The 21,238-nt window shown below is 35.4% G+C and overlaps 1 protein-coding gene and 1 non-coding gene across 7 annotated transcripts in view; one reads left to right on the forward strand and one right to left on the reverse strand.

Moving 5' to 3' along the window:
- KIAA1328 (KIAA1328 ortholog) overlaps positions 1 to 21,238 on the forward strand; it is a 372,399-nt gene that overhangs the window by 17,309 nt on the left and 333,852 nt on the right. The gene's annotated exons all lie outside the window — the stretch shown is intronic.
- On the reverse strand, positions 2,471 to 2,577 carry LOC113913446. Its single transcript, XR_003517217.1, has one exon. It is a non-coding gene; the product is annotated as a U6 spliceosomal RNA (small nuclear RNA).

The raw sequence follows: 21,238 nt of genomic DNA on the forward strand, positions 1-21,238 counted from the left end.
TTTATATAATTTCCCAAATTATTTGGTGCATATATTCGCAGCAGTCCTCTATGGAAAGGGAAAATGTAGAAGCTTAGCTCTGCTGTCGATGTAGGTTGATACATTGTAATCAGTGTCATAGCAATTACCTTTGGTTTTGTTGTAGATCTGAACAGAAGTGAACATTCATTTTACTCTAGTCCGTTGCAAGAATATCTGTTGTTTTGCTAACTCCTGATGCTTTCAGGATTCAAAATAACGGATTTTGAATTTTGAGAATAATAGTTCATAGCAATTTGGTTGTATTATTCCATCTTATTAATGATGTGTATGAAGCATATCTCTTGGAGTAATTTTTTTGTAAATATACACATCCAGTTTTGGAATCTGAAAATACTTAACAAATGAAGATGTCAATAGAGGAATGTATTAATATAAATTGTAAAAGTCAAATTTAAGGAAAAGCCATACCTAAAAGTTGATTAAAATAGTACTAGTTTTTGTCATTGAATTCCATGTTTGGAAATAGTAGGTCTTTTCCTTCTTTCTTTATTTTTAATTTAAAATAGCTATATGAAGTGTTTCAAAATTTATTTCATGTCGAGGCCTTAAAATAATGTTTGTAGAGGCTTTTATAAAAAGACTGAAGTTAAAAAGTTACCTTAGAATTACAGTTATAAAGATGACAACAATGATGTTTTGGGGGCTAGGATACAGGGTATGACTATTTCCAAGTACATACCTTAGTCCAAATTTGATATGCCACCTGAGAGAAGCAGTAATTACTTTCACTAGAATTCTTTGGCTGTTCTAGTCTCTGAAGTAGAGTTTTCTTTCCCTTCAAATAGTGTTTTTTGTACTGGGAAAACATTTGTTACTCTCCATACTTGCAGGTGATCTTCTCACAAGGCTTTTTACCACATGGATGGTATGGATATCCTTACATATGCTTGATGCCTTTGAAAAGCTATTACCATTAGTTTGAATTCATCTATTAATGGTCCTGAGTTGCCATTATTGTCCTCAGTTTCAAATAACTGGTTTCCCGTTGGCATTAAATACAGTCATTTCTCTTTCATCTTGAGAAATACTCCTCAGACCACATATTTGCTTCCAGCTACTACCTTCTTTGTACACCACAACATAACCTCATTCCTCAAGAGTCTATAGATTTTTATTTTTTACTCTGTTGCATTTCATTCCCTCCTCAAGCTTATTTATTTATTTGAAAATATACGGAAGTGCAATTTACATACTCTAGTATGTATGCATTTTTAAAAATAGGTATGCATTTTAAGTGTATATTTCAGTGAGTTTTGGCAAATGTAAAGTCACTTTAAAAAGTTCTTTGAGATATTTTACAGTCAGCTCCTTCCTCTCTTCTCCATCCCAGACAGCCATTCATGTGATTTCTGTCATTATTGCTTAGTTTTACATGTTCTGACATGCCATGTAAATGGCCATATAGTATGTACTCTCTTCTGTCTGGCTTTTTGCCCTCAGCAAAATGATTTTTTGTCTGTGGTAAAATATACATAACAAAATTTATCATCTTAACCATTTTTAACTGTACAGTTCAGTGGTATTAAGTACATTCATATTGTTGTGACATCATCTCCACAGTCCATTTCCAGAACTTTTTCATCATTGAAACTCTGTATCCATTAAAAATAACTCTTCACTCTCCCCTCCTTGGTAACCACCATTCTCTGGGTCACTGTGAATCTGACTATTCTAGATCTTTCACATAAATGGAATCATAGAATATTTGTCCTTTTGTATTTGGCTTATTTCAGGGAGTACTGTTTTTGAGATTTTTTTTTCTTCAGTTTGTTGTGTGTAGGAGTAGTTCATTTTTTATTGTTGATTAGTATTCCGTTGTTTGCATGTACTTTAGTTTGTTTATTCATCTGTTGAACAGAACTTTGGGTTGTTCAAGTTTTTGCCTTTCATGAATAAAGCCTCTATAATATTCATGTACAAGTGTTTGTATGGATATGATGTTTTAATTTTTCTTCTGCAAATACTTTAGGTATAGAATTGCTCAGTTCTATGTTAAGTATATATTTAACTTCAGAAAAAACTGCCAAACTGTTTCCTAATGTGTCATTTCACACTCCCACTAGCAACTGATGAGAATGCCATCGTTGAGCATATTCATTAACTCTTGGTATTGTCATTTCTTTAAATTTTAGCCATTCTAATGAGTGTAGTGATATCTCCCTGTGGAATTAATTTGTGTTTTCCTAAGATTAATAGGATCATTGGCCATTCTTTTAAGTATCTGTTAAAATTTTTTGCCTTTTTTTTTTTTTTGACCCATCCCTTTCTCTTCTGCTATTGAGGTATTCTTTATATATTTTGGATGCAAGTTGTCATATATGTTTTTCCCCCAACTTTGCTAATTATCCTAATGTTTTATTGTTTTTTTAAGATTTTTATTTTTAAGTAATCTCTACACCCAACATGGGGCTTGAACTCACAGCCCCCAAAAAATAGGGAACGCTTCACAAATTTGCATGTCATCCTTGTGCAGGGGCCATGCTAATTGTCTCTGTATTGTTCCAATTTTAGTATATATGCTGCTGAAGTGAGCACTATCTTAATGTTTTCTTTTGTAAAGCAAAATTCATTATTTTGTTGAACTTCAATTCATTTTTTTTCTTTTGTGGTTCATATCTTTAGTGTTTTATCTAAAAAATATTGCCTATCCCAAGGTAGCAAAGATTTTTTTCCTTTGTTAGAAAAGACTATCCTTTCTGCAGAATTACCTCTGCCTCATTGTCAAAAACCTTGCATGGTCTTTCCCTGGGCTTTTCATTCCATTCCACTAATCTTTGTGTTGCCCTTAGGCCAATACCAAACTGACTTGATTACTGTAATTTTACAGTAAGTCTTGAAATCAGGTAAATCTTACAGCTTTGCTCTTTTTGAAAACTGTTTTGGCTTTTTGAGGTCCTTTGCATTTCACTATAAATTTTAGAATTAGCTTGTTAATTTTTAAAGGAAAGTTGCCTCTTAGAATTTTGTTTGGGATGTATTGAATTTGTAGATCAACTTGAGGAAAATTGACATCTTCACATTATTGAGTCTTTTGGTTGGTGATATGTCATATTTCTCCATTTATTTAGATTATCTTAAATTTTTTTCTGTAGTGAATTGTAGTTTTCATGGTACAAGTTATAAAATATGCACATGTTATTCTTAAGTATTTTATGTTTTTGATACTATTGTAAATGGCATGATTTAAAATTTTTATTATACATTTTTAAATTTTATTTCATTTCTCATATGGTAAAACAGAATTTTTTTTAAATATTAGCTTGATGTCACACTTTTTAAATTCACTTGTTATAATAGTTTTTTTGGCAGAATACTCTGAGTTTTCAATATACAGTGATGATCATGTCATCTACAAATAAGTACAATTTTATTTTTTCCTTTCCAATTGCAGATACTTTCTTTTTCTTGCCCTTTTGCATTGGCTAGGACCTCCGCTACAATGTTGAACGAAAGTGGATGTCTTTGCCTTCTTGTTTCTGAAATTAAGTTTTTCACCATCAAGTACAATGTAAGCTGTAGGTTTTTTGTAGATGTTCTTTATCAGGTCGAGGAAATTTATTTTTGTTCCTAGTTTGCTGAGAGTTGTTTTTCTTAAATCATAAATAGGAGTAGAACTTTGTCAAATGACTTTTCTTTATTATACTGATAATATGATTTGCTTTTTTTCTCTGTTAATGTAGTAAATTATATTGATTGGTTTTTGAATGTTTAATTTACCTTGCATTCCTAGCTTAACACCACTTGGATATGGTAGGTTTTGTTTTTGTTTTTAATATGTTGCTGATTTTAATTTGCTAATATTTTTGTTAAGGAATTTTGTTTCATGAGAAATACTTCTAGTATTCATGAAATATCTTTGTGAATTTTTAGTTTATTTTTTAAATTATGGTAAAATACATATAAACATATAATTTATGATCTTAACCATTTTTTAAGTGTACAGGTCAGTAATGTTAAATGCATTCACATTGTTGTTCAACCAGTCTCCAGAATTCTTTTCATCTTGCAAAACTAAAACTCAGTGCCTATTAAAATTCTCCATTCCCCCTCCATCAGCTCCTGATAATCACCATTCTCCTTTCTCCATCTGTGAATGTTACTTTTCTAGTACCTCATATAAGTGGAATCATTGTGTGTTATACCATAATGCGATAGAATACCTCTAACATAAAACTAAACACTAATGATAGTGTACTCACAGTGTTGCATAACCATCTAGTTCCAGAACATTTTCACCCCAAATGAAACTACTCATTAAGCGGTTGCTCCCCATTCTCCCTTTCCTCTCAATCCCTGACAACAGCTAATCTGTTTTGGTCTGTACCCATTTGCTGACTCTCAGTATTTCATGTAATTGGAATCATATAGTACATGGCCTCTTCTATCTGCCTTCTTTCACTTAGTATAATATTTTCAGGGTTGGCTGAAAAATATCTTATTGTATGGATAACACCACATTTTCTTTATCCATTCATTTGTTGATGGACATTTGGGTTTCCACCTTTTAGTGATTGTAACTAGTGCTGATTTGAATATTCATGTGCAAGTTTTTGTCTGAACACCTGTTTCAGTTATTTTGGATATATATACCCTGTAGCAGAATTGTGAGATCTTATGGTAATTCTGTGTAGAGCGTTTTAAGGAATTGCCAAACTGTTTTTCACAATAGCTGAACTACTTCCCATTCCTACGAACAATATATGAGGATTTCAGTTGTCTCCACATTCTCACCAGCGATAATTATAATCCATTTTTTGGTGATAGCCATCCTTGTTATCTTATTTGTGGTTTGGTTTATATTTCCCTAGTGGCTAATGATATTAAGCATGCGTTTAATGGCCACTTGTATATCTTCTTTGGGGAAATGTCTATTCAAATCCTTTGCCCATATTTTAATTGGGTTGTTTTTTCGTCGTTGTAATAGTTCTTTAGGTATTCTAGATACTATATACCAATAACATATATATGATTTGCCAATAATGTCTCCCATTGTGTGATTGGTTTTTCACTTTCTTGATTGTGTCCTTTGAAGCACAAAAGATTTCACTATTGATGAAGTCTAAATTCTCTATTTTCCTCTTGTCATTGTGCTTTTGGTGTCATATCTAAGAAACTACTGCAATATCAAAAGTCATGAAGATTTAACCCTATGTTTTCTTCTATGAGTCTTATGGTTTTAGCTCTTATATTTGGGTCTTTGGTCCATTTTGATTTAATTTCTGTATATGATGAGGGATTCAACTTCATTTTTTTTTTTTTTTTTGCCGTGTGGAAATCCATTTGTCCCAGCACTGTTTGTTGAAGAGACTGTTTTCTTCCCATTTAATGGTCTTGGCACCATTGTCAAAAATTGATTGACCAGAAGTATTTGGGTTTATTTCTGGACTCTCAGTATTTTTCATTGATCTGTATGTCTATTCTAATGCCAATACCACACTGTTTTGATTAGTGTAGTGTATCTTATTAGCATGAAATACAAGACTTCCAACTTTGTTTTTCCTTTTGGAGATTGAGCTGTTCTGGTCCCTTGCAATTCCATATGAATTATAAGATCAGCTTTTCTGCCTCTGAAAAAAAAGCAGTTGGGATTTTGATAGGATTACATTAAATCTGTAGATCACTTTGGGGAATATTGCCATATTTAAGTGTTCTGGTCCATGAACATGAAATATCTTTCAGTATTTAGGTCTTCTTTAATTTCTTTTAGCAATGTTTCAATGTACAAGTCTTTCACATTTTTGGATAAATTTATTTCCAAGAATTTTTTTTTTGATGTTCTTGTAATTAGAATTGTTTTCTTAATATTCTTTTCAGATTGTTCGTTGCCGGTGTATAGAAATACAGAAGATTTTTGTATGTTAATCTTGTACCCTGAAAATTTGTTACATTTGTTTATCAGCTCTAATAGTTTTTTTGTGGATTCTCCGTGGATTTTCTATATATAGTATCATGTCATCTGCAAAGATGGTTCTACTTCTTTTCCAGTTTGGATGCTCTTATTTGTTTTTCTTCTGGCTTGAAGTTCCAGCACATTGTTGAATGGAGTGGTAGAAGCAGGCATCCTTGTCTTGTTCTTGAACTTAGCTGGAAAGCTTTCAGTTTTTTATCAATGAGATAGGGTGTCAGCTGTTAGTTTTTCATAAATTCCCTTTCCCATGTTAAAGAAGTTTCCTTTTATTCCCAGTTTGAGTGTTGGGGATTTTTTCAAAAGCTTTTTCTGTGTCAGTTGATATGATCACATATTTTTGTTGGTTTGTCAAATGTGTATTGATTGATTTTCTTATATTAAACCATCCTTGTATTTTTGGGATAAATACCAATTGGTCATATTTTATAATCCCTTTTAATACATTTTTGGATTTAGTTTGTTGGCATTTTTTTTGAGGATTTTTGAATCTATTCATGAGGGATCTTGGTGTATAGTTTTATTTTCTCAGTTTCTTTGGGTTAGATATCAGGCATTACTGGCCTCATAGGATGAGCTAGGGAGTATTCCCTTTTCTTAGGTTCTTTGGAAGAGTTTGAGAAGGATTGGTGTTAATTCTTCTTTAAATATTTGGTGGAAAAATAAATTGGTAGAATTCATCCATGAAGCTATCTGGTTCTTAGATTGTCTTTGCAGGGCAGTTTTTGATTACTGTTTAAATCTCCTTATGTGTTATAGATCTATTTAGATTTTTCCATTTGTTCTTGAGTCAGTGTTGGTAATTTTTGTGTTTTTAGGAATGTTTATTTCATATAGGTTATCCAATGTCTAAGACGTATCATTTTTGTACTATTCTCTTACAATCCTTTTTATTTGTGTATAGTTAGTAGTAATGTCCCTACTTTAATTTCTGATTTTATTTACATCATCTTTCATTTATCCATCTAAGCTAAAGATTTTTAAATTTTGTTGATCTTTTCAAAGAACCAACTTTTGGTTTTATAGATTCTCTATTTTCTTTCTATTGTCTATTTCACTTATCTTTGCTCTTTATTATTTTCTTCCTTTTGCAAGGTTTGGGTTTTAGTTTCTAGTCCTTAAGGTGTAAAGTTACTGACTTGAAATTTCTCTGGTTTTCTAATGTAGGCATTTATGCCATAAATATCCCTATGAGTACTGCTTTTGCTGTACCCCATAGATTTTGATATGTTATGTTTCATTCATCTTAAAGTACTTTCTAATTTTCCTTGATTTTTTTCCTTTGATTCATTTGTTTAAGAGTGTGTTGTTTGATTTCCATGTATTTATGAATTTTCCACTTTTCTTTCCCTTAATGATTTTGAATTTTAGTCCATTGCAGTGGAAAAGATACTTTGCATGCTTTCAGTCTCTTTAAATATATTGAGAGTTGTTTTGTAAGCTTATATATGATTTATCCTGGAGAAAATTCCATGTGCACTTGAGAAGAATGTTGATTCAGCTGTTGTTTGATGGAGTGTTCTATATATGTCTTTTAAGTCTAGTTGGCTTACAGTGTTGTTCGAGTCCCCCCTTTTTTTATTGATGATCTTGCATCTAGATGTTCTATTTGTTATTGATAGTTGGTTATTGAAGTCTCCAACTATTATTGAACTATATTCCTCTTCACTTGTGTCAGTGCTTTCTTCATAGTTTTGGGGACTTTGTTGTTTGGTGGGTTTATTTTTATAATTTTAATACATTCTTGAAGAACTGACCCTTTTATCAATACATGACATCTCTTTGTCTTGTAACATTTTTTGTTTTGAAATCTATTTTGTCTGATATTAGTATAATTAACCAGCTCCCTTTTGGTTACTATTTAAGTGATATTTGCATGAAATACCTTTTTCCATATTTTAGCTTTCAATCTTTGTGTCTTTTAATTCAAATTGAGTCTCTAACAAGCAACATATATTAAGATGTGGGTTTAAAAAAAAAATCCATTTTCCTAATCTCTTTCACTGGTGAACATAACCCATATATATTTAAAGTAATTTCTTATCACAGTACCATTTTGCTGTTATGTATGTATTTATGTTTTATATATATAAAAGATATATGAAATATATATAAAAGATATATATATGAAAAAGGCTTTTTTTTTTAGTTTTCTGGTTACTCCAATAGTGCTATCTTTTTTTTGTTTGATTTTGTGTGTGTGTGTGTGTACGCACCATTTTGATTGGGTACTTGTTTCTTTTTTTTGGTAAAATTTTTAATTATTTTCTTAATGGTTACCCTGGGAATACAGTTAACACCCTAAATTTATAACAGTTTAATTTGAATTCATACGAACTTAGTTTCAGTTGTGTATAAAAATTCTGTCTCTGTACAGCTGTGTTCCCCAATCTTTGAGTTGTTATTTTTACCAATTACATCTTTATGCATTATGTGCTGTGGGCGAAATTGTGACCCCACCAAATTCATATTGAAATGCTAACCCCCAGTTCCTCAGAGTGTGACTGTATTTGAAGGTGGGGGCTTTAAAAGTGGTTGTTAAGGTAAAAGAAGGTCACATCATGATTGGAAACTTACGCATTTCACTTTGTAGTTTTGTCAATTTTTGCCTTACGTATTTGATCCTGTGGTCACTAGTTGTGCTCAATGCACTAATTTTCCTGTTTTTTTTTTTTTAATTATTTTATTTTTTAAAATATTTATTTGAGAGAGAGAGCACATGTGGGTGCGTGAGCATGGGGGAGGGATGGGGGGAGATAGAAACAGACTCCCCGCTGAGCAGGGAGCCCCCCCACAGGGCTCAATCCCAGGACCCTGAGATCATGACCCAAGCTGAAGGCAGATGCTCATCTGTATGAGCCACCTAAGCACCCCTCATTTTCCTGTTTAAATGAACCTGTGGTCACCTGGGGATTTGTAATATGCATTCTTGACTAATCACAGTCTAGTATTAATTGATACTTTTAGCCCTATTCTAAACAGTTCAAGGACTTTAGAACTCAGTAACTTTATTTTCCTCTCTTGATTATGTGCCATTTGTAATGTGTCATAATTTTGTATATATTTTTATATATGTTTTTATATATTTAAATTTTAATTCAGTGTAATATGATCATTACTTTTTTGTATTATTTTGAAATAATTTTAGGCTTACAGAAAAGTTGCTGTAATAGTACAGTATTGGAGGAATGAGAAATGGGAAGTGAAGTGGCTGCTAATGAATACAAGGTTTCTTTTGGGAAGGATGAAAATGTTCTAAAATTAGATTATGGGGGCGCCTGGGTGGCTCAGATGGTTACGCATCTGCCTTCTGCTCGGGTCATGATCCGGATCAAGCCCTGCATTGTGCTCCCTGCTCAGCAGGGAGCCTGCTTCTCCCTCTCCCTCTGCTGTTCCCCCTGCTTGTGCTCTCTCTCGCTCTCTCTGTCTCCCTGTCAAATAAATAAAAAATCTTTAAAAAATATATAAAATAAAATAAAATTAGATTATGGTGATAGTTGCAGAACTCTGAAAATATAGGAAAAGCCATTGAATTGTACACTCTAAATGGGTTAACCTTGTTACATATAACTTATATTCAATAAAGCTCTTTAAAAAAAGCTATGATGGGTTCTGATACCTTTCACCTAGCTTGCTGTAGTTAACATCTTGAATAACGTATTGCAATGATCAAACATTAATATTGGTACAATAGTATTAATTAACTACAGTTTATTCAGATTTACTCAGCTTTCCTACTAATTTTTTTTTCTGTTCCAGTATCACATTTTATATTCAGTTTTCATGTTTCCTTAGTCTCCTATTTGTGGCAGTATATTAGTTTTTCTTTGCTTTCCATGACCTGTCACTTTTGAAGAATACTGGTCAGATATTTTTGTAGTATTTCTTTCAGTTTTTTTTTTCATATTTTCTCGTGATTATATTGCATTATGATATTATATCAGGGGCTGTATGATGTTGATATGGTGGTTTTAATTATGATAATATAGTTGATGTAGAGTGTACCTGGTTTCTCCCCTGAAAAGTTGCATTGTTCTCTGTAATTAATAAATTGGTTAATTAATTAATTAGGTTCATGGGGATTATTGAAATCCACTGTTTTTTTCTGAAACTTTTACTCACTGTCATAAGCACTCATCAAAGGGACTTCACTGCAACAACTATTACTGTGATGTTCTAATAGTAGTTACTTTATGTTTCCCCTATTTGTTTTGCATTTACTAATCGGAATTCTTGTTTAAGGATGAGCTGTCCCTTCTGCTCTATTTATTTATTAACAGATTTCAGTATTCATTTTGTCACTTATTTTTATCAATAATAATAATAATAATGTACTCATGGACATTTATTTTATTCTAGTTTAGGACTCACCAAAACAAAAATAGAATAGCAAGATGATACTTTTTTTTGAAGATTTATTTATTTTAGAGAGAGAGAGAGAGAGAGCGCACATGTGCACGAGAGCAGGGAGGGAGGAGCAAAGGAGGGGGAAAGAGAAAGAGAGAATCCTCAGGCAGGCTCCCCGCTGAGCATGAAGCCTGACTTGGGCTCGATCCTGGGACCCTGAAATCATGATCTGAGCCAAAATCAAGAGTCGGCCACTCAACTGACTGAGCCACCTAGGTCCTCCAAGGTGATCCATTTTTTTTTTTAAACCTTTTTATTTTGAGGTAATTGTGGATTCACCTATAGTGGTAAGAAATAATACAGAGAGAGAGCCCATGTCCCCTCTCCCGGATATTCACCAATGGTAGTGTTTTTATTAACTATAACACAATATTTCAACCAGGAAATTGACATTGATAGGACCCATCAACCTTGTATAGATTTCATATATACTCACTTGTGTATATATATAGTTCTATGCAATTTTATCACATGTAGATATGTGTACCATCACCAGAGTAAAAACACAAATTTTTTTTTTAAGATTTTATTTATTTATTTGACAGAGAGAGACAAAGCGAGAGAGGGAACACAAGCAGGGGGAGTGGGAGAGGGAGAAGCAGGCTTCCCACGGAGCAGAGAACCTGATGTGGGGCTCAATCCCAGGACTATGGGATCATGACCTGAGCCAAAGGCAGACGCTTAACGACTGAGCCACGCAGGCACCCCACAAAATGGTTTTGTTAAAAAAATTACTCATGTTGTCTTTTTATAGACACAGCTAACTTTCCTTCCTACCCCTTCCCTAATCCTTAGCAACCATTAATCCACTCTCCATCTCCATAATTTTGTCCTTTTAAGAATGCTATAATAAATGGAATCATACAGTATGTTATCTTTTGCAATTGGCTTTTTTCTCCACTCACTATAATTCCTTTTAGATCCATCCAAATTGTTGCATGTATCAAAGTTTGTTCCTTTTATTGCTAAGTCTTTTCCATGGGTGGATGTACCACAGTTTAACCATTCATCTGTTGAAGGATATTTGGCTTCTTTCCAGTTTTTTAATTTTTTTTATTCTTTTAAGTAGTCTCTACACTTAGCGTGAGGCTTGATTATACAACCCCAAGATCAAGAGTCTCATGTTCCACCCACTGAGCCAGTCAGGTGCCCCTTCTTTCTAGTTTTTGATTGCTACAAATGAAGCTATGAACAATCATATATAGGTTTTAGTGTGAGCATAACATGTTCATTTCTTTGGGACATTGTGTCATAATGCATATTTAGTTTTGTAAGAAGCTGCTGAACTATTTTCAAAAACCATTGAAAAACTATTTTCAAAAGTGGTTTATCATTTATCATTCCCACCAGCAATGCAAGAGAGATCTAGACCTCCTGCATTCTTGCCAGTATTAGTTATAATTATTTTTAATTTTAGCCATTCTTAGAGGTATTTAGTGTTAACTAATTGTGGTTTTAATTTGTATTACTCTAGTGACCATTGATGACCAGTTGTTTTGGACATTATTTCATATGCTTATTTGCCATCTATATCTTCTTCAGTGAAATGTCTGTTCGTCCTTTTTGTTCATTTTTGTTGGAATGTTTTTGTTGTTGTTGTTGTTGTTGTTGAGTTTTAACAGTCCTTTTTATGTTCTATATACAAATCCTTTGTTGGATATGTAATTTGCAAATACTTTTCCTGATCTTTAGCTTACCTAAGGTCTTTCATAGAGCAAAAGTTTTTGATTTAACTAGGTCCAGTGTATCAATTTTTTCTTTTATGGATCATGCTTTTATTGTCAAGTCTAGGAACTCTAACTTAAGTTTTCTCCTATTTTTTTTTAAAGATTTTATTTATTTATTTGACAGAGGGAGAGAGACAGTGAGAGCGGGAACACAAGCAGGGGGAGTGGGAGAGGGAGAAGCAGGCTTCCCGCTGAGCAGGGAGCCCAATGCGGGGTTCGATCCCAGGACCCTGGGATCATGACCTGAACCAAAGGCAGATGCTTAACGGCTGAGCCACCCAGGTACCCCTCTCCTATTTTTTTTTAAAGTTTTATATTTTCACATTCTGTATTAAGCCCGTGATGCATTTTGAGTTAATTTTTGCATGATGTATGAAGTTTAGGTTGAGCTTCTTCTTCTTTTTTTTTTTTTGCCTGCTGATATTCAAGTGCTCCAGCACCATTTGTTGAAATTTTTATACCTTTGGCAGAAATCATTTGGACATATTTACATGTGTCTCTTTTGGAGTTCTCTTTTCTAATCCATCCATCTATGTGTTTTTCCTTTTGCCAACTGTCTTGATTACTCTAGCTATACTGTAAGCCTTAATATTGGCTAGAGTGATTTCTCCCACATTATTCTTTTTCAGAATTATTTTAACACTTCTACTCCTGTGGCTTTCCATAATAATTTTAGAATAAGATTGTCAATGTCTATAAAAAAAAACTTGCTGGTATTACACTAAAACTGTAGATCAGTTTGGGGAAGAATTGATATCTTTACTTTGTTGTATCGTCCAGTCCATGAATATGGTATGTCCATTTATTTAGGTCTTTGATTTCTTTCATCAGAATTTTGTAATTTTCAGGATACAGATCTTGTACATGTTTTCTCACACTTATATCTAAGTATTTAATTTTCTTTGGAGCACTTGTAAATGGTATTGTGTTTTAAAATTTTGGTTTTCATGTTTGTTTCATGTTTGTGGTTGAAATGTGATTGAATTTTGTGTGTTTGTCTGAATTCCTGCAACCTTGCTGAACTTGCTTGTTAGTTCTCAGAGTTTTGCTGTCGATTCCTTGGGACAATGACAATCATATAATTTGCAGCTAGGGACAGTTTTATTACCTTCTTTCCAATGTGTATTTTTTTTATTTCTTTTTTTCTGCCTCATGGTGCTGGTTAGGGATTATAGTGCTATGTAAATAGGAGTGGTTAGAGAGGACACCTTACTGTATTCCTGATTTTGTATGAGAAATTCAGTCTATCATCAAATATAATGTTAGCTGTAGAATTTTTGTAGATGCTTTTTATAAAGTTGAGGAGGTTCCCTTCTATTCCTCATTTTATAAGGGTTTTTGTTATGATTGCACACTAGATTTTTGATATTTTTTGTGCTTCAATTAATATGATCTTATGAGTTTTCTTGAAGTTTTAGCTATTGACATGGTGGATCTTATTGATATTTGAATATGAACCTGCCTTGCATATTTGTAATAAATCTTGTCAATGCTTTTATACATTTCTAATTTGATTTTCTATTAGTTTGGAATTTTTACATCAAAGTTCATGAAAGGAATTGGGCTGTGGTTTTCTTTCCTTTTTTTTTTACTGGCAGAGTCTCATACTACTAGCCTTATAAAATGAGTTAAGAAGTAATCTCTCCAGGCAGCGGGGTGGCTCAGTCATTAAGCGTCTGCCTTCGGCTCAGGTCATGATCCTGGGGTCCTGGGATTGAGCCCCACATCAGGCTCCCTGCTTAGCAGGGAGTCTGCTTCTCCTTGCCCCTCTGCCTGTCACTCCCCCTGATTCTGTGCTCTCTATGTCGAATAAATAAATAAAATCTTTAAAAATAAATAAATAAATAATAAATATAAAAAAAGTATTCTCTCCTTTTCTGTTTTCCAAAAGAAACTATAAAATTGGTGTGAATTCTTCTTTAAATATTTGATAGAATTCTCCACTGATTTGTACCTTCTCTTCTAGTCAGTTTTGCTAGGTTTATCATTTATCAGTTTTATTTATTATTGTCCAGAGACCAGCTTTTTGTTTCATTGATTTTATCTGTTTTTCCTATTTTCAATTTAACTGATTTTTGCCCTTATTTCCTTCCTTCCTGTTGCTTTGGATTTATTTTGTTCTTTTTCCAGTATCTTAAGATAGGAATTTTAAAAACCATTCCTCTTTTACCATCAGCATGTAGTGCTATAATCCTCCTTCTCATTACTGCTTTCAATGCATTGTACATATTGTGATTTGTTTTATTTTCATTTGCATTCAGTGTGTATATATTTTTATTATTTTATTATGTTATGTTAATCACCATACATTACATCATTAGTTCTTGATGTAGTGTTCCATGATTCATTGTTTGCATATAATACCCAGTGCTCCATGCAGAACGTGCCCTCTTTAATACCCATCACCAGGCTAACCCATCCCCCCACCCCCCTCCCCTCTAGAACCCTCAGTTTGTTTTTCAGAGTCCATACTCTCTCATGGTATGTCTCCCACTCCGATTCCCCCCTCCATTCGTCCCCTCCCATTATCTTCTTCTTCTTTTTTTTTTTTTAACACATAATGTATTATTTGCTTCAGAGGTACAGATCTGTGATTCAACAGTCTTGCACACTTCACAACAATCACCATAGCATATACTCTCCCCAATGTCTATCACCCAGCCACCCCCTCCCTCCTACCCCTCACCACTCCAGCCACCCTCAGTTTGTTTCCTGAGATTAAGAATTCCTCCTTTCAGTGAGGTCATATGATACATGTCTTTCTCTGATTGACTTATTTTGCTCAGCATAAAACCCTCCAGTTCCATCCACGTCGTTGCCAATGGCAAGATCTCATTCTTTTTGATGGCTGCATAATATTCCATTGTATCTATATACCACATCTTCTTTATCCATTCATCTGTCGATGGACATCTGGGCTCTTTCCACAGTTTGGCTGTTGTGGACATTGCTGCTATAAACATCGGGGTGCTGCATGTACCCCTTCAGATCCCTACGTTTGTGTCTTTGAAGTAAATAGCCAGTAGTGCAATTGCTAGATCATATGGTAGCTCTATTTTCAACTTTTTGAAGAACCTCCATACTGTTTTCGAGAGTGGCTGCAGCAGCTTGCATTCCCACCAACAGTGTACGAGGGTTACCCTTCCTCCACATCCCCGCCAAATCTCTCATTTCCTGACTTGTTATTTTAGCCATTCTGACTGGTGTGAGGTGATATCTCATTGAGGTTTTGATTTGGATTTCCCTGATGCCAAGCGATGTTGAGCACTTTCTCATGTGCCTGTTGGCCGTTGGGATGTCTTCTTTGGAAAAATGTCTGTTCATATCTTCTGCCCATTTCTTAATTGGATCATTTGTTCTTTGAGTGTTGAGTTTAACAAGTTATTTATAGATTTTGGATACTAGCCCTTTATCTGATATGTCATTAGCAAATATCTTCTCCCATTCTGTCGGTTGTCTTTTGGTTTTGTGGACTGTTTCTTTTGCTGTGCAAAAGCTTTTTATCTTGATGAAGTCCCAATAGTTCATTTTTGCCCTTGCTTCCCTTGCCTTTGGCGATGTTTCTAAGAAGAAGTTGCTGTGGCTGAGGTCGAGGAAGTTGCTGCCTGTGTTCTCCTTTAGGATGTTGATGGACTCCTGTCTCACGTTTAGGTCTTTCAACCATTTTGAGTCTGTTTTTGTTTGTGGTGTAAGGAAATAGTCCAGTTTCATTCTTCTGGATGTGGTTATCCAATTTTCCCAACACCATTTGTTGAAGAGACTGTTTTTCCATTGGACATTCTTTCCTGCTTTGTTGAAGATGAGTTGACCATAGAGTTGAGGGTCCATTTCTGGGCTCTCTATTCTGTTCCATTGATCTCTGTGTCTGTTTTTGTGCCAATACCACACTGTCTTGATGATGACAGCTTTGTAATAGAGCTTGAAGTCCGGAATTGTGATGCCGCCAGCTTTTCTTTTTCAACATTCCTCTGGCTATTTGGGGTCTTTTCTGACTCCATACAAATTTTAGGATTATTTGCTCCATTTCTTTGAAAAAAGTTCAATCGATGGTATTTTGGTGGGGATTGCATTGAATGTGTAGATTGCTCTAGGTAGCATTGACACCTTCACAATATTTGTTCTTCCAATCCATGAACATGGACCGTTTTTCCATTTCTTTGTGTCTTCCTCAATTTCTTTCATGAGTATTTTATAGTTTTCGGAGTACAGATTCTTTGCCTCTTTTGTTAGATTTATTCCTAGGTATCTTATGGTTTTGGGTGCAATTGTCAATGGGATCGACTCCTTAATTTGTCTCTCTTCTGTCTTGTTGTTGGTGTATAGGAATGCCACTGATTTCTGTGCATTGATTTTTAAATCCTGCCACTTGACTGATTTCCTGTATGAGTCCTAGCAGTTTTGGGGTGGAATCTTTTGGATTTTCCACATAAAGTATCATATCATCTGCCAAGAGTGAGAGTTTGACTTCTTTGCCGATTTGGATGCCTTTAATTTCTTTTTGTTGTCTGATTGCTGTGGCTAGGACTTCTAATACTATGTTGAATAGCAATGGTGATAGTGGACATCCCTGCCACGTTCCTGACCTTAGGGGGAAGCTCTCAGTTTTTCCCCATTGAGAATGATATTTGCTGTCAGTTTTTCATAGATGGCTTTTATGATATTGAGGTATGTACCCTCCATCCCTATACTCTGAAGAGTTTTGATCAAGAAAGGATTCTGTATGTTGTCAGATGCTTTTTCTGCATCTATTGAGAGGATCATATGGTTCTTGTTCTTTCTTTTATTAATGTATTGTATCACATGATTGATTTGCGGATGTTGAACCAACCTTGCAGCCCAGGAATAAATCCCGCTTGGTCGTGGTGAATAATCCTTTTAATGTACTGTTGGATCCTATTTGCTAGTATTTTGGTGAGAATTTTTGCATCCATGTTCATCAAGGATATTGGTCTGTAGTTCTCCTTTTTGATTGGGTCTTTGTCTGGTTTGGGGTTCAAGGTAATGGTGGCCTCATAAAATGAGTTTGGAAGTTTTCCTTCCAATTCTATTTTTTGGAACAGTTTCAGAATAATAGGTATTAATTCTTCTTTAAATGTTTGGTAGAATTCCCCTGGGAAGCCATCTGGCCCTCAGCTTTTGTTTGTTGGGAGATTTTTGATGACTGCTTCAATTTCCTTACTGGTTATAGATCTGTTCACGTTTTCTCTTTCTTCCTGGTTCAGTTTTGGTAGTTGATACATCTGTAGGAATGCATCCATTTCCTCCAGATTATCTAATTTGCTGGCATATAGTTGCTCATTATATGTTCTTATAATTGTTTGTATTTCTTTGGTGTTGGTTTGTGATCTCTCCTGCTTCATTTATGATTTTGTTGATTTGGGTCCTTTCTCTTTTCTTTTTGATATGTCTGGCCAGGGGTTTATCAATCTTGTTAATTCTTTCAAAGAACCAGCTCCTTTTTTCGTTGATCTATTCTACTGTTCTTTTGGTTTCTATTTCATTGATTTCTGCTCTGATCTTTATTATTTCTCTTCTCCTGCTGGGTTTAGGCTTTATTTGCTGTTCTTTCTCCAGCTCCTTTAGGTGTAGGGTTAGGTTGTATATTTGAGACCTTTCTTGTTTCTTGAGAAAGACTTGTATTGCTATATACTTTCCTCTCAGGACTGCCTTTGCCTCATCCCAAAGATTTTGAACAGTTGTGTTTTCATTTTCATTGGTTTCCATGAATTTTTTTAATTCTTCTTTAATTTCCTGGTTGACCCATTCATTCTTTAGTAGGATGCTCTTTAGCCTTCATGTATTTGAGTTCTTTCCGACTTTCCTCTTGTGACTGAGTTCTAGTTTCAAAACATTGTGGCCTGAAAATATGCAGGGAATGATCCCCATCTTTTGGTACCAGCTGAGACCTGATTTGTGACCTAGGATGTGATTTATTCTGGAGAATGTTCCATGGGCACTAGAGAAGAATGTGTATTCTGTTGCTTTGGGATGGAATTTTCTGAATATATCTGTGAAGTCCTTTTGGTCCAGTGTGTCATTTGAAGTCTTTATTTCCTTGTTAATCTTTTGCTTAGATGATCTGTCCAGTTCAATGACGGGGGTGTTAAAGTCTCCCACTATTATTGTATTGTTGTCAATGTGTTTCCTTGCTTTTGTTATTAATTGCCTTATATAATTGGCTGCTCCCATGTTAGGGGCATAGATATTTACAATTGTTAGATCTTCTTGTTGGATAGACCCTTTAAGTAGGATATAGTGTCCTTCTTCATCTCTTATTACAGTCTTTGTTTTAAAATCTAATTTGTCTGATATAGGGATTGCCACCCCAGCTTTCTTTTGGTGTCCATTAGCATGGTAAATGGTTTTCCACCTCTTTGCTTTCAATCTGGTTTTGTCTTTGGGTCTAAAATGAGTCTCTTGCAGACAGCATATTGATGGGTCTTATTTTTTTATGCAATCTGATAGCCTGTGTCTTTTGATTGGGGCATTTAGCCCATTTACATTCAGGGTAACTATTGAAAGATATGAATTTAGTGCCATTGTATTGCCTGTAAGGTGGCTGTGACTGTATATTGTCTGTGTTCCTTTCTGGTCCGTGTTGCTTGTAGGCTCTCTCTTTGCTTAGAGGACCCCTTTCAATATTTCTTGGAGGGCTGGTTTCATGTTTCCAAATTCCTTTAGTTTTTGTTTGTCCTGGAAACTTTTTATCTCTCCTTCTATTATCAATGACAGCCTAGCTGGATATAGTATTCTTGGCTGCATGTTTTTCTTGTTTAGTGCTCTGAAGATATCATGCCAGTCCTTCCTGGCCTGCCAGGTCTCTGTGGATAGGTCTGTTGCCAATCTAATGTTTCTACCAGTGTAGGTTACAGATCTCTCCTCCCAAGCTGCTTTCAGGATTTTCTCTTTGTCTCTGAGACTCGTAAGTTTTACTATTAAATGTCGGGGTGTTGACCTATTTTTATTGATTTTGAGAGGGGTTCTCTGTGTCTCCTGGATTTTGATGCCTGTCCCCTTCCCCAAATTAGGGAAGTTCTCTTCTATAATTTGCTCCAATATACCTTCTGCCCCCCTCTCTCTTTCTTCTTCTTCTGGGATTCCAATTATTCTAATGTTGTTTCATCTTATGGTATCACTTATCTCTAGAATTCTGCCCTCGTGATCCAGTAGTTGTTTATCTCTCTTTGTCTCAGCTTCTTTATTTTCCATCATTTGGTCTTCTCTATCACTAATTTTCTCTTCTCCCTCATTTATCCTAGCAATTAGAGCCCCCATTTTTTATTGCGCCTCATTAATAGCCTTTTTAATTTCGACTTGGTTAGGTTTTTAATTCTTTTATTTCTCCAGAAAGGGTTTCTCTAATAACTTCCATGCTTTTTTCAAGCCCAGCTAGTATCTTTAAAATCATTATTCTGAACTCTAATTCTGACATCATACTAATGTCTGTATTGAGTAGGTCCCAGGCAGTCAGTACTGCCTCTTGTTCTTTTTGTTGAGGTGATTTTTTCATCTTTTCATTTTGTCCAGAGGAGAATAGATGAATGAGAGAACAAAATGCTAACAGGGTAACAACGTCCCCAGAAAATATACTCTAAACAAATCAGAAAAGACCTGAAACTGGGGGAAAAGAAAGGGAAAGAAAGAAAAAAGAAAAAGAAAAAGAAAAGAATAAGAAAAAGATAAAAACAAACTAAAACAGAACAAAACAAAAAAGAACCGAATATGATCAAATATGATCAGGCTGGTGCATAGATAAGTGCCACACAACTAGATTTGGGTGTATTTTGGTGTTTTAGAAGAAAGTGCCTCCAAATATTTTAAGGAAAGAAAAACATATATGTACAAAAATAAGGATTAATACGTTGAAGGGATGGAATATTACTGTAAAGATGAAAAGTATAAAAGAAAATTATAAAAGGAATTGATAAGAAGTTGTTTGAAAAAAGAAAGAAGAAGATTCAAAAAAGAAAAAAAAAGGAAGAGAATGTGATCAGGCAGGAGGCTAGAACAAAGCCATACACTAGAGATTTAGGGTATATTTTGATCTGTTAGAAGAAAATGTATCTCAAAATTTTAAAGAGAGAACAACTTACACATATATGCCAAAAATAAGGGTAACTACTATGAAGGGATAGAATATGACTCTAAAAATGAAATATAAAAATTTTTTTAAAAAAGATATTGATAATGATGTTGGCTGAAAAAGGGAAAAAGAAAAATTCAAAAAAGAGACAGTTAAAAAAAATTAACTTTGCAAGACTAAAGAATCATGGGAAAAAAGCCATGAATTCTATGTGCAGTATTCCTGTAGCGCTGGAGTTCTGCCATTCTCATTGTTCGGTAAACTTGGTCTTGGCTTGCTGGCTGTTCGTGCTGATCCTCTGGGGTTGGGGCCTGTTGCCGTGGTTCCCAAATGTCTTTGCGGGAGGCGGAATTGCCCCGCCCTTGTTGGTGGGGGCTAAGCAATCTGCTTGGGTTTGCTCTCGGGAGCTTTTGTTCCCTGCAAGCTTTCAGTGCAGTCTTGTAGGACGAGAGTGAAAATGGCGGCCTCCCAGTCTCCGCCCCAGAGGAGCCATGAACTCGGGGCCCCACTCCTCGGTGCGCCCCCAGAGAAAAACAGTCAGTCACTCCCGTCTCCCCGGTCTGCGGCCACACTCCGTGCTCACCTGGCCTGTGACCAAGCGTTTCTATCTCTGGCACCCGACCCCATGTGGAGGCACCAAACCCAGCAGATCCCTGCGGTGCGCTCCTGCACCGCTCCTCCCGGGGGAGGAAGGGGAGTCTCAGCGGCTCTGCCACTTGTTGGGTTCCTGCTGGAGGAGCAGTGGCCCGACTGGGTCGCGGATCACAGTTTATGGCAACCCCGAGCTGAGAGCCTACGCCTCGGCTCAGTCTCTGCAGCTGGCTTCCCCACTCCGATACCTGGGAGCTCTGCCACACTCAGGCACCCCCGGTCTTTCTGTGACCCCGAGGTTCCTGAGACCACACTGTCCCGCGAGGGTTCCACCTCCTGCTTAGCCACTGGAGCGACGTCCCTCATTGGAGCCGACTTCTAAAAGGTCCGATTTTGTGCTCCGCGGCTCTATCACTTGCCAGAAGCAGCCATCAGAGGCCTCCTCCCCCGCCGTCTATCCTCCCAAATATCGCCTCAGATTCA

Source organism: Zalophus californianus, chromosome 14, assembly GCF_009762305.2.
Source record: "Zalophus californianus isolate mZalCal1 chromosome 14, mZalCal1.pri.v2, whole genome shotgun sequence".
Taxonomy (NCBI): Eukaryota; Metazoa; Chordata; class Mammalia; order Carnivora; family Otariidae; genus Zalophus; species Zalophus californianus.